We start from the raw sequence: 13,974 nt of genomic DNA, 5'->3' as shown, positions 1-13,974 counted from the left end.
CAACAGTGAAATTGGACGGAAATTTGAAGCTATTTCTTTATCTCCCTTCTTAAACAGTGGCTTAACTTCAGCATATTTCAGCCATTCAGGAAATATTCCACTGATAAACGACTGGTTACACAAATAGCTTAATATGTTACTTAGCTCAGAATCACATTCTTTAATTAACTTTGTTGATATTTCATCATACCCACTAGATGTTTTTGATTTTAAAGATTTTATGATGGACATTATTTCTGTTGAGGTAGTGAGGGTCAAATTCATATTATGGAAGTTACTTGAAATGTCTGGTCTAAGGTAATCCATAGCAGCATCTACCGAACCTGACAACCCCATCTTTTCAGTAACAGTTATAAAATGTTTGTTAAAAAGTTCTGCAACACTATACACATCTGTCACCAATGTATCATTTACTCTTAATGCTATTTGTTCCTCTTCATGTCTGGTTCTACCGGTCTCCTCCTTCACTATATCCCATATTGTCTTTATTTTGTTATCTGATATGACTATCTTTTCCTTGTAATATATTTGCTTTGACATCCGTATTACAGTCTTTAATATTTTGCAGTATTTCTTATAATGCGCTATAGCATCAACATTGGAAATGTTTCGGATTGACAGATACAGTTTTCTTTTTGTTTTACAAGATACCCCTATTCCTCGAGTAATCCATGGCTTCTTTGTAGACTTTGCTCTAACCTTGGTAAGTTTTGGGGGAAAGCAGTGTTCAAATAAGGTAAGCACTTTATTAGCAAAAATGTTATATTTTTCATTCATGCCATGAGCACTGTAAACATCAGTCCAGTGAATGTCTCTGAGGAGTGTCCTAAATTAATCAATTTTTGGCTTACTGATTACCCTCTTGAGCTCAGATTTAACAGATTTTATATCCTGTTCAGTATTAACATTTGCAGCCTCTCTGGTCTAGCAAAACAAGAGAAAACCTAAATCAGGGTGGCTTGATGAAGATTGGAGCCTCCACTCTCCCAAATACAAGGCCACTCTATTTAAAACAGTGTTAACTCATTCAGTTTACCGCTATTGTACACTTCTGCTTTACAAATAACTTACTTAACAATGAACTTCTTGTTTCAATGATGGTACACACACTATCAGTTGAGTCAATAAAATCTCTCTCAATAGCCTGAGCCCATACCCTACTAAATGTGTACTCATGGTCTCTGTTAAAATATTCCTTCCATACTGTGTAGCAAGTACAGGCAACATAGGGGAGCTGAAGAGACAAGGACTAAGACCAGTGTTCCGACCCACCTCCAAGATAAGAGGTATGTTACACCCCATTAAAGACAACATGGGTCTTCGAGTTCCTGGCATGTATGGTGTCCTCTGTAAATGTGGGAGTATTCATATAGATCTAACCATTCGCACTGTCACTGAGTGTTGTGCAGAGCATTTACACAATATCAAAGAAAGGGAACTTTAGAAGTCAGCCGTGGTATAATATTATTAGAAAAAACAAAGAATTTTGGGTCAAACATCATACTGGGACTCTGTTATCAAAGAAGTGGCCGAAATTAGAATAAACATCAACAATTTTCACAGAGACCAGGGTTGTATACTTAGCGGGGCATGAGGGCAGACTTTGGACGTACTGGCTGCAACGACCATTCCATGCTGAATACACCTGTTCTTGTCTCATTACCGAAGTTAAGCAGATGAACAAAAGCAGGCATAGACTTGAAGCTTGTGGCAAAAAGTTTGTGGTGCCAGCCGCTCGTGCCATGTGACGTCACACAGTCCCATTGTGGGGCGGAGCCATTGCTCGACTTGCCTTCTGCCCATGCACAAGTCTGGCCCTCTCTGGAGGGTTCCAGTTGCTGCCATTACATCTATATAACCATAACACTATATCAGCCCCAGCAGTCAGTGATTTCAACTCCTAATGACGATGGTGAAGACAGCCGTTGAAAGCTTGAGTGTTTTACTCAAAATGATACGGCTTGTAAATTGAGAAGACTTTATTGAAGCATACCACCTCAAAAGACTCCCACAACACAATTATTTGATGTCAGGACAATTTGCACTGCAACTTCCCATTTGCTTTGATAAACTGAATTAACATTCATCCATAATGAGTGAGCTGTTGAGACCAGAAGGAGGGTAAGGTGTAGTATTACAGACTACATAGCTTTGGGAGTAAGTTTTTCCAGAAAAGGAAAAAAAAAATATAGCGTAAAATGTTATATGGAATGCTACATTTTTTATTATTTATTTGTGTTACATTTTTTTACCAAACCCCTACTATTGTGTTATTTAGGTTATCCTTCAATGTATACAATGTACTGTTTTGTAAAATTTTTTGTTTATTTATAGACGCAATCACATGTTGATGACACAGTCATAACCGGTTTCGGCCATACAATGACCATCTTCAGATTCTAAAGGCAGCATACACTGAACACAGGTTTGTATTTTTTAGTTTGACAATGCCGCCTTTAGAATCTGAAGATGGTTACTGTGAGGCCGAAACAGAATCAATCACGCACTCCACAGACAAAATGTCATTTTCTTCAAAATGTATTGTTTAAAAGGAACTTTTTACTGCCTTTTCAAATAAGTTTCTGTTAGCAATTTCTTTAATCTCATTTGGAAATTTATTGTACAGTTTTATTCTCTGTAGTAAGTGCTGTTTTGACTTTTATGCTTATCCTTTCTTGGTAAACGGAAGTTCATTCTAGAGCTTGCTCCATGGCCATTGATGGAACTGTTTGCATAGTAATGATCAATGTCATTTTTCATGTGCACAACTGATTGGTAAATGTACTCACATGGTACAGTTAAAATCCCCTCCAGTGTTTTGAACAGATTTTTACAATGCACACATCTATATTACTTTTGGTTATTATTCTTAAGGCCCTTTTCTAAACTTTGAAAATCACATTCATGTTTTGTGCATTTCTTCCCTAGAAAAGGGTGCCACAGCTAAGAAGTACATAAGAATAATATTGTCGCAGAAGAAACTGAGTAGCACCATGGTGTAGTGGTTTTTATACTAAGCTGTTGTATGGAGGGTCGTAAGTTCAAAACTTACCTGGACTGTACAATTTTAATTTCTGTATTCGGTTCGAATACATTCTAGAAGTATTCACAAATGTCAAGAAGCATTGTACTGGAATGTTCTGTAGCTGTATACATACTGAATGTGTTCTGGCCAGAGGCAGTTCGCTCCGCACTCTTGTATGTGCAAGTGCTAAATAAACCTTCATTAAGTGAAGTTAAGTAAAATCAAATAGGGGTAATGCAGGAGTAGGTTTAATAATGAATAAAAAAATAGGAGTGCAGGTAAGCTACTACAGACAGCATAGTGAACGCATTATTGTGGCCAAGATGAACACGAAGCCCACGCCTACCACAGTGGTACAAGTCTATATGCCAACTAGCTCTGCAGATGACGAAGAAATTGAAGAAATGTATGATGAAATAAAAGAAATTATTCAGATAGTGAAGGGAGACGAAAATTCAATAGTCATGGGTGACTGGAATTCGGTAGCAGGAAAAGGGAGAGAAGGAAACGTAGTAGGTGAATATGGATTGTGGGGAAGAAATGAAAGAGGAAGCCGCCTGGTAGAATTTTGCACCGAGCACAACTTAATCATAGCTAACACCTGGTTCAAGAATCATAAAAGAAGGTTGTATACATGGAAGAAGCCTGGAGATACTGACAAGTTTCAGATAGATTATATAATGGTAAGACAGAGATTTAGGAACCAGGTTTTAAATTGTAAGACATTTCCAGGGGCAGATGTGGACTCTGACCACAATCTATTGGTTATGAACTGTACATTAAAACTGAAGATACTGCAAAAAGATGGGAATTTAAGGAGATGGGACCTCGATAAACTGAAAGAACCAGAGGTTGTACAGAGTTTCGAGGAGAGCATAAGGGAACAATTGACAGGAATGGGGGAAAGAAATACAGTACAAGAAGAATGGGTAGCTTTGAGGGATGAAGTAGTGAAGGCAGCAGAGGATAAAGTAAGTAAAAAGACGAGGGCTGCTAGAAATCCTTGGGTAACAGAAGAGAATGAATTTGCAGTAAATGAAGCAGGCAACAGGGAATACAAACGTCTCAAAAATGAGATCGACAGGAAGTGCAAAATGGCTAAGCAGGGATGGCTAGAGGACAAATGTAAAGATGTAGAGGCTTATCTCACTAGGGCTAAGATAGATACTGCCTACAGGAAAATTAAAGAGACCTTTGGAGAAAAGAGAGCCACTTGTTTGAATATCAAGAGCTCAGATGGAAACCCAGTTCTAAGCAAAGAAGGGAAAGCAGAAAGGTGGAAGGAGTATATAGAAGGTCTATACAAGGGCGATGTACTTCAGGACAATACTATGGAAATGGAAGAGGATGTAGATGAAGATGAAATGGGAGATTCGATACTGCGTGAATAGTTTGACAGAGCACTGAAAGACCTGAGTCGAAACAAGGCCCCGGGAGTAGACAACATTCCATTAGAACTACTGACGGCCTTGGGAGAGCCAGTCCTGACAAAACTCTACTATCTGGGAGTAGACAACATTCCGTATGAGACAGGCGAAATACCCTCAGACGTCAAGAAGAATATAATAATTCCAATCCCAAAGAAAGCAGGTGTTGACAGATGTGAAAATTACCGAATTATCAGTTTAATAAGTCACAGATGCAAAATACTAGCGCGAATTCTTTACAGACGAATGGAAAAACCGGTAGAAGACGACCTCGGGGAAGATCAGTTTGGATTCCGTAGAAATGTTGGAACACGTGATGCAATACAGACCTTACGACTTATCTTAGAAGAAAGATTAAGGAAAGGCAAACCTACATTTCTAGCATTTGTAGGCTTAGAGAAAGCTTTTGGCAATGTTGACTGGAATACTCTCTTTCAAATTCTAAATGTGGCAGGGGTAAAATACAGGGAGAGGAAGGCTATTTACAATTTTTACAGAAACCGGATGGTAGTTATAAGAGTTGAGGGACATGAAAGGGAAGCAGTGGTTTGGAAGGGAGTGAGACAGGGTTGTAGGCTATCCCCGATGTTATTCATTCTGTATATTGAGCAAGCAGTAAAGGAAACAAAAGAAAAATTCGGAGTAGCTATTAAAATCCATGGAGAAGAAATAAAAACTTTGAGGTTCGCCGATGACATTGTAATTCTATCAGAGACAGCAAAGGACTTGGAAGAGCAGTTGAACGGAGTGGACAGTGTCTTGAAAGGAGGATATAAGATGAACATCAACAAAGCAAAATGAGGATAATGGAATGTGGTCGAATTAAGTCGGGTGATGCTGAGGGAATTAGATTAGGAAATGAGACACTTAAAGTAGTGAAGGAGTTTTGCTGTTTGGGGAGCAAAATAACTGATGATGGTCGAAGTAGAGAGGATATAAAATGTAGACTGGCAATGGCAAGGAAAGCATTTCTGAAGAAGAGAAATTTGTTAACAACGAGTATAGATTTAAGTGTCAGGAAGTCGTTTCTGAAAGTATTCGTATGGAGTGTAGCCATGTATGGAAGTGAAACATGGACGACAAATAGTTTGGACAAGAAGATAGTAGAAGCTTTCAAAATGTGGTGCTACAGAAGAATGCTGAAGATTAGATGGGTAGATCACATAACTAATGAGGAAGTATTGAATAGAATTAGGGAGAAGAGGAGTTTGTGGCACAACTTGACAAGAAGAAGGGACCGGTTGGTAGGACATGTTCTGAGGCATCAAGGGATCAAAAATTTAGCATTGGAGGGCAGCGTGGAAGGTAAAAATTGTAGAAGGAGACCAAGAGATGACTACACTAAGGAGATTCAGAAGGATGTAGGTTGCAGTAAGTAATGGGAGATGAAGAAGCTTTCACAGGATAAAGTAGCATGGAGAGCTGAATCAAACCAGTCTCAGGACTGAAGACGACAACAATAACAAGTGAAGTTAGTGTTTGTCATTCATCTAATTACACCTTCTTCTACATGACATTATTCTGGTGGAGGAGCTGGGTATTGGAACCTGTGATAGCACACATTATCAACGACAGTGGCTCCCATCAGGCCATGACAGAGCCGCCATTTACGTGGCGAGAAACCCGAGTTCGAGCCATATTCAACAGATCGCAATCTATTGAAAACAGAAGAAGAAGAGGATGTTACGATGGCAGTAACATGAGACATCATTCCGGATTCTCTGGTGATGATGGCCAAGATGAAACAAGTGGCTGAAGGTATAGGAGCGTACAGCCAAATTTAACAAATGGGATGACACTGTGTGTTTGGCGAACGTATTTTTCTACTTGGATGGCACTGCCAAGCAATGGTACGAGAACGAGGAGAAGTTCACAAGCTGGGAAGTATTCCAGGTGGAACTGCGCAAGTATTTCGGTGACACACAAGAACAGTAGTGCAAGGCTGAAGATAAATTAAAGTGCAGGACACAGCGTTCAGAAGAAACATCAGCATCATACATTCAAGACGTCTTGGAGCTGTGTAAAATAGTGGATCCTAGAATAAAGGGGGAAGATAAGGTTACACATCTCATGAAGAGTGTTGCTGAGGACATGTATCAAGCCCTACTCCTGAAGGAGGTTTCGACAGCAGACTTCATAAAATGGTGCCAGTATATCGAGACAGTGCATCAAAAAACAATTACTCGCAAGAAGTTTGAACGGCTTCCGAACGTATCATGTCTGTGATGGAGGAAGCAACTGATTTCACAAGAGTTCTTCGCCAGATAGTGAGAGAGGAATTTCAGAAGGAACTTGGACTGCACGGCGAGCAGAAAAAGATGGTTCAAGAGGTCATAAGGTAGGAAGTGGAACAGACATAGAACCCAATCTCTCGTGCTTCATTTCCCTTTAAAACGGTGAAAAAGTCAAGACTCAGGTGGAGTTATGTTCCTACAATGCTGCATGAGGAACCGGTTTGGGCACCAAGGAAGACTGACATCTGGAGGACCCACGATAACCAACCAGTATGTTTCCACTATGGACGACCGGGACATATGGTGCGCTATTGTCGAGAAAGGTGGTGGATATTTTATGACGCCCGCGCCAGAAGACAACAGATGGATCTTAGCCAATGCCAACTCCGGGACGACTAATATGAACAAAACGATGTGGGTGCAGGATGACATAGGTCACAATCGCCACAAGCTAGCCGCTGGAGAGGACACTCCACAACACGCCGAACAACGTCTCCATCGCCGTTTAGAAGCTCCAGTCAATCACCTAGTCGCCATAACCTGGAAAACTAAAGGGTGCGACCTTCCCTGGATGTGAGTCCGCTGAAGAGAAAAATCCTCCGCCGTCAATCACTACACAAATGATAGGAAACTACATCGATATCCTCATGGATGGCCGACCAGCCCAAGCTCTTGTGGACTCTGGCGCATCATATTCAGTAATTTTGGAGAAATACCATCGCCAGTTGCAGAAAACCATATTTGTCAACAACAAAACATCTCTGCTGAAGGTGGCTAATGAGAAATATGTAAAACCTACAGGAAGCTGGGCCATTCGTGTGGGTATAAGTGGCCATACACAGCCCTTAGAATTCATCATCTTACAAGAGTATAGTCATGACGTCATTCTCAGATGGGACTTTTTGAAAGCTTCTCAGGCAATTGCAGATTGTGGTCACTCAAAGATTATGCTAGACGAGATGAGATACTGTGGACAGGAAGATGCACATTCGAGTGTGCGGAGACTGTGTGCTGGATGAAGTTATCATTCCTGCAGTCAGCACTAGAAGGGTACTGTCATGGACCATGCCATGCATCAACCCATGGATCTTATAGTGGAATGTAAGAGAAGCATACCACTGAAGAATAACTTTGTCAACCCAGCCTCTGTCATCTCGTTTAAGAACGGATTCGGTGAATTGTGAATAGTTAACTGTAGCCGAGAACCGCAGATCCTTCTGAGATGCATGTGGGTAGCAAATGCTGAGCCGTTAATACCTGAACAGCTGAGCGTCATAGAAACATCCCATGCCGAGTCTGTGGGCGAGATTTGCGCTACCACCACGAGACAAGATCTTCTAGCTCGACTATCACCAGATCTCACTAAGGAACATCAGAAGAAGCTACTTGCCATTCTTTGGGAGTTCTCTAAATGCTTCAATCCACAGGTGAAGAGCAAATTAGGCAAATTGATGGTGAAGCACCAGATTAGCACTGGAGACCACGAAACAATAAGTCGGAGAGCAAACGTGTGTCAGCAACAGAATGCCGAATAATTCGCGATGAGATAGAGAAAATGATGAAGAATGACATCATTCAGCCTTTGCAAAGCCCATGGTCATCACCAGTGGTCCTCGTCAGGAAGAAGGCTGGCTGTTGGCGCTTTTGTGTTAATCAAAAGCTTATAAGGTAACTAGAATGTTTACCCTCTTCCACGAATTGATGATATACTAGATTGTCTGAAGGGGGCCAAGTTTTTCTCAACCATGGACACGTACTGGGGATGCTGGCAAATCGAAGTAGATGAGGCTGACTGTGAGAAAACTGCATTCATCACCCCTGAGGGCCTGTATGAGTTTAAGGTAATGCCGTTTGGTTTGTGTAAGGCACCAGCAAATTTTAAATGGGTGATGGATAATCTTCTAAGACATATGAAGTGGACGATGTGTCTTTGTTATTTAGATGACATTATAGTGTTCTCAGAGACATTTGATGAACATATACAAAGACTGAGGGCCATGCTTAAGTGTCTCCAACAAGGCGGTCTGAGACTTAATCCAAGAAAGTGTCTCTTTGGGGCAAAAGAAATCAAAATGCTTGGACACCTTGTGTCAAATGAAGGTGTCCGGCAAGACCCAGAAAAGGTGAGATCTATAATGGAATTTCCTATTCTTTAACATATTAGAGATGTGAGAAGCTTCCTCGGATTATGTTCTTATTACCGTTGTTTTATCAAAGACTTTTGTATCAAAGTCAGGCCACTCCAAGAGTTGTTAAAAGCTGATACTAAATTTATCTGGGGTGGTGCTCAACAAGATTCTTTTGATGTGCTGCGAAAAGCTCTGACGACTAACCCTGTACTTGGTCTGTATGATGAGAGAACACCTACAGAACTACACACAGATGCCAGCGGGTATGGGGTTGGTGCTGTTCTGGTGCAAATTTCGGATGGAAAAGATTGGTTGGTTGGTTTGGGGAAGGAGACCAGACAGCGTGGTCATCGGTCTCATCGGATTAGGGAAGGATGGGGAAGGAAGTTGGCCGTGCCCTTTCAGAGGAACCATCCCGGCATTTGCCTGGAGTGATTTAGGGAAATCACGGAAAACCTAAATCAGGATGGCCGGACGCGGGATTGAACCGTCGTCCTTCCGAATGCGAGTCCAGTGTCTAACCACTGCGCCACCTCGCTCGGTGATGGAAAAGAGGTTATAGCCTATGCTTCTAAGATACTTACAAAGGCCGAGAGAAACTACTCAACTACAGAAAAAGAATGTCTTGCTGTGATCTGGGCCATGTGCAAATTTCGACAGATCTCTATGGAAGAAGGTCTTAAGGATCTGACAGGACGACTCACCAGGTGGGCACTATGTCTTCAAGAGTATGACATTACCATAGTGTGCAAAAGTGGAAGAAAACATCAGGATCCTAACTGTCTCTCAAGAAACCCTGTGCAAGACCATCAAGACTTTGATGAAGATAGTGACTGTCTCACTAAACTCCATGATCTCTCTGCTGAGCAGAAGAAGGATGCCAAGATATCTCAAATTATTCTTGCCTTAAATAGGTCAGAGGATGTGAAGGACAATTTAAGGTAGTTAATAGATTATTCTGCAAGAAAAACTTTGATCTGTTTCGAAAGAGGTGGCTACCAGTGATTCCTAAACACATGCGCTTAGATGTTATACAGAAATTCCATTACACACCTGAGGCCGGCTATTTAGGATTTATGAAGACATAAAATAGAATCTGCAAGAGATTTTTCTAGTCAGGTTTATTTAGGAGTGTGTTGCACTGTCGAGAGTGCCAGAGGAGAAAGGCAGTTCCTCAGAAACCATCTGGCCGACTCAGGCCAATTCCACCAGCCGAAACGCCTTTCCAGCGTGTTGGGATTGACCTCCTCGGACGATTTCCAAGTCTGCTAGTGGCAATAGATGGATTATTGTTGGCACTGATTATCTGACAAGCTATGCCATTACAAAAGCCTTGAAACAGCCAAAGCATCCGAGGTAGCCAAATTCATCGTGAAAGACATTGTATTAAAACATGGTGCCCCAAGGTCGTTAATTATGGATCGAAGGCAAGTTTATCAATCGAATCTTGTGACATAGATAAACCGTCGGTGTAACATTACTCATCACATGACGACTGCCTACCATCCGCTAACTAACAGGCTTACTGAATGTCTTAATAAGACCTTGGCCGACATGGTATCCATGTTCATCAATGTTGAGCAGAGCAACTGGGATGAGGTGCTACCTTTCGTGAAGTTTGCCTACAACACCGCCAAACAAGACACCACAGGATTTACACAATTTTTCCTGGTGCATGGGCGTGAGACGACTACGACGATGGACACTGTGTTTCCGTTACATCCTGATGACATGGACGACTACATTGGCCAGGTGTTAACCAGAGCTGAGAAAGCTCGGCAGTTCGCTAGACTCCACATGCTGCAGGCTCAAGTAAACGATTGTCGAAGGTATGATGTGAGACACTGCCCTGTTGTCTACCAACCTGGTGACCTCATCTGTATCTTCACTCCTGTTTGGAAGGTTTGTCTCTCTGAGAAGCTCCTCAGGCGCTACTTTGGACCTTATAAGGTTGTAAGACAGTTGTCTGATGTTACTTATGAAGTTGAAGATTTCGAACCCCAAACGAGATGACGAAAGATCAGAGAAACAGTCCACGTCCTTCAAATGAAGCCCTATAAGGATCCTGCAACCCAGAGTAAATTCGAAGCTCCAGTGACAGGCAACAAGTGGAAAGGTGACAAAGAGCGTAGCGGCATAAGAAGTTCTAAGGAGATCATCGCCAGGGTGAGAATCAGTCATCAGGAGTCGGAGTATGCAGGGCCGATGACTCGTTCCCAGACTAGGATGATGTAATACCGAGACGCTGTTCTCTTAAGGAGGGAGCAATGTCGCAGATGAAGCTGAGTAGCACTGTGGTGTAGCAGTTATGATACTGAACTGTTGCATGGAGGGTCGTGAGTTCAAACCTTACCTGGACTGTACAATTTTAATTTCTGTATACATTCTAGAAGTATACACAAATGTCAAGAAGCGTAGTACTGGAATGTTCTGTAGCTGTACATACACCGTATGTGTTCTGGTCAGAGGCAGTTCCCTGAATGAACCTTTGTTAAGTGAAGTTAGTGTTCGTCATTCATCTAATTACACCTACGTGACAATATATAACTAACAGACACTGGCTGTTACAAACTGATGAGAAGACACTAAGGACCTAACATGCTGATGACATTTGGTCTTGTTGATGGTGTTGACACAGCAACCAGCCACAAATGTATTTTAAGTTCCTTTATTCAAAAGGTACAGCTACCGGTTTCAAATCTTTACAATTCATCATCAGATGGCTTTCATGCTTTCATTAGAACATGTGGTACATTTTTTACTGATTAGCTGTCCTAAAATATAAATAATACATAATTATAAGCATGTCACACAGATGGTTACATTACATGTTTGTATTGGGATGTGACTCATGTAAAATGCCGGTTTGGAGTACATGTTTTCATCCAGCAGGTGGCGTTCGTAGTTTTTGCCATTTTCCCATTATTGCACACATAAACTTGTATAATTAAGCGCTTCAGATCTGTCACTGAATACATTTCCACCACATTCCTACCGTTGCACTTTTGTCTGCAAGTATCTTTGTGTGTTTACACCGCTTCAACAGATAATTAGTACTGATTCTTAAGAATTTTGTGTGTTACACAATCCATAGAGATTTCACATATAAATATAATTTAACAGTGACATTTTCCCGCTTGATATCGAAGTACAGGGCATTGCTTTCTTTATGCCTGATGTCACTTTATTGCTTACACTAACCAATTGTACAGTTCCTTGAGGGTCTCATTTGCTTTCTCTGCAAGGAGTTTTCTTGTTTTCTCAGTGACTGTGACAGTGCTGTCATCAGCAAAGAGAATTTTTTTTCTGTGACAAACACTATTGGGAAAGTCACTGATGTACATCAGTAACAGTATTGGTCCTAATATGCTACTTTGAGGAACTCCTCCATTAAGTGCTTTACTAAGGGTTTAGACTTATCTCAGGTATGTGTTATCTCTACTCTTTGTACCCTCATCTGCTACGTATGTCATGAGCCACTGCTCTTATTCCCAACGCATTTAGCTTACGCACCAGTATTCAAACATGCCACAACTCCATGGCATCACACAACACCCTTACCACACATGCTAAAGCTGACAAGTGGAATTGCAACGATCAGCAGACTCAATTTTTCTTTAGTACATGAGAAAGAGGAACATCAAAAAGCCTAGCAACAAATTGAAAATTTCCAGATTGGACAGGCACTGCATTGGTGATACTGAATACTAGTAAACGAATGAAACCACTTACCAGCAACACTCAGACACAGGTCATGCCCATATGATCTGACAGTGATGGGCAATGCACTATTCACTGTCATGTATGAACACCTCACTGTCCTGCAGCAGATTCCCAGTTCTGCATTAATGTTTCAAAAAAATACCACATCCACAGATTTTCATACAACTCAAAGAGTACTAAATTGTCACACTGACATGAGCAGCATCTGACAGCTTAAATATAGGTAGGGCATATATGAGGTCCAAACAGTTGCCTACTTCGTAAAACAATTGTACCCTGTATGATCATCTTTAGCAAGAAATATTTACAAGTGACATCATAAAGCCATCAATTTTACTGAATATTTATGTTTTGTTACAACGTGCTACATGGGTATAGAAAGGACTGGCATTGTTGATACCTAATACAACCAGCCACAAATTTGTGGCTGATTGCGTTTCTCACCAACAATCATTAAGGCGGAGTTCAAATGATTTAGCAAAGACAAAAGAAATGACTGGCATCCCTAGCCCTTAATTGCGGTCGTGATGAAGGTAAATCTGTCAGTGTGAGCTACAGGCCTTTCCAGAAGAGATTTGGAGAAATATATCGAGCTTTGCCCTAAACTCTGATTTTAACTTTTTGGCTAATTGTCCAGGGAAAATAATGTTACGGCATCTACTTCAGTCACCGTACCTCAGTATTCTGGAGCATCTCATGAAAGACATACAAAAAAATAAACTGTCGAACAATGCATCTACTTCTATCAATACCAAAACACGAACATGGAAACGATTGAATGAAGTTTCTTTCCAATTTCTCTTTTCTCCATTTTCTGCACAAAACAATTCCTCAACGAATCCCAAGTATATATGCTTCCTATCTCAGTCTTCATGCTGAATTTTTAACTGTCATGATTATCCGACTACGTCAAACCAATTGTTAATATTTGACATTAACTTAATCATATTTGTGCCACTAAAAAAAAAAAAGGCGAAACAGACATTACCTATCAATCAACAATTCTCGTGAAAAAGACTCCTGCAATTAGACAACAAAATGTGAAACGTAACATGTTTAAACACTACCAACTCAGAAGTATATTAATAATAATATTTCCTCACTTACGTTTGTTTTCAAACGTGCAACAAGTCAAATGGTCATCCTCTAAAGTGTCTATCGATTACTGCAATGGAAATCGACTAATCGATATAACCACTAGAAAATCCATCTACAGAGCAAACTTGTCTATTAAATGCGCCCTTGTCTAGCTGCACATTTGTCAAACTAGCCAGTACACGTAGAAACAATTTTTCAGTTTAACCTCACTTTCAAGCAGACGCTGTTCGTGTTCGTGACAGTAGTGAGAATGGCCACAAGAAAAACGCGGACAAAGCATTGACTTGGTACTGAGTTTAAAGGCTAAGAAGAATGGCTTGAAATGAGGGAGAGATTTA

At 40.9% G+C, this 13,974-nt stretch overlaps 1 protein-coding gene across 4 annotated transcripts in view; it reads right to left on the bottom strand.

Moving 5' to 3' along the window:
* Positions 1–13,763, bottom strand: part of LOC126187444 (MKRN2 opposite strand protein) — a 115,080-nt gene extending 101,317 nt beyond the window's left edge. For 2 of the 4 annotated variants that reach the window (XM_049928528.1, XM_049928524.1), the window contains exon 1: positions 13,646–13,763. The gene's annotated coding sequence lies outside the window, so the exon portion shown is untranslated. Of the gene's footprint in view, positions 1–13,526; positions 13,547–13,645 lie in introns of those variants that run through there. The other 2 variants (XM_049928527.1, XM_049928525.1) reach the window with 2 other exon arrangements.
* Positions 13,764–13,974: the final 211 nt, after the last annotated feature.

This window comes from Schistocerca cancellata, chromosome 5 (assembly GCF_023864275.1).
Source record: "Schistocerca cancellata isolate TAMUIC-IGC-003103 chromosome 5, iqSchCanc2.1, whole genome shotgun sequence".
Taxonomy (NCBI): domain Eukaryota; kingdom Metazoa; phylum Arthropoda; class Insecta; order Orthoptera; family Acrididae; genus Schistocerca; species Schistocerca cancellata.
The sequence above is the reverse complement of the archived record's forward strand: the minus strand, read 5'-3'. Positions and strand labels throughout refer to the sequence as shown.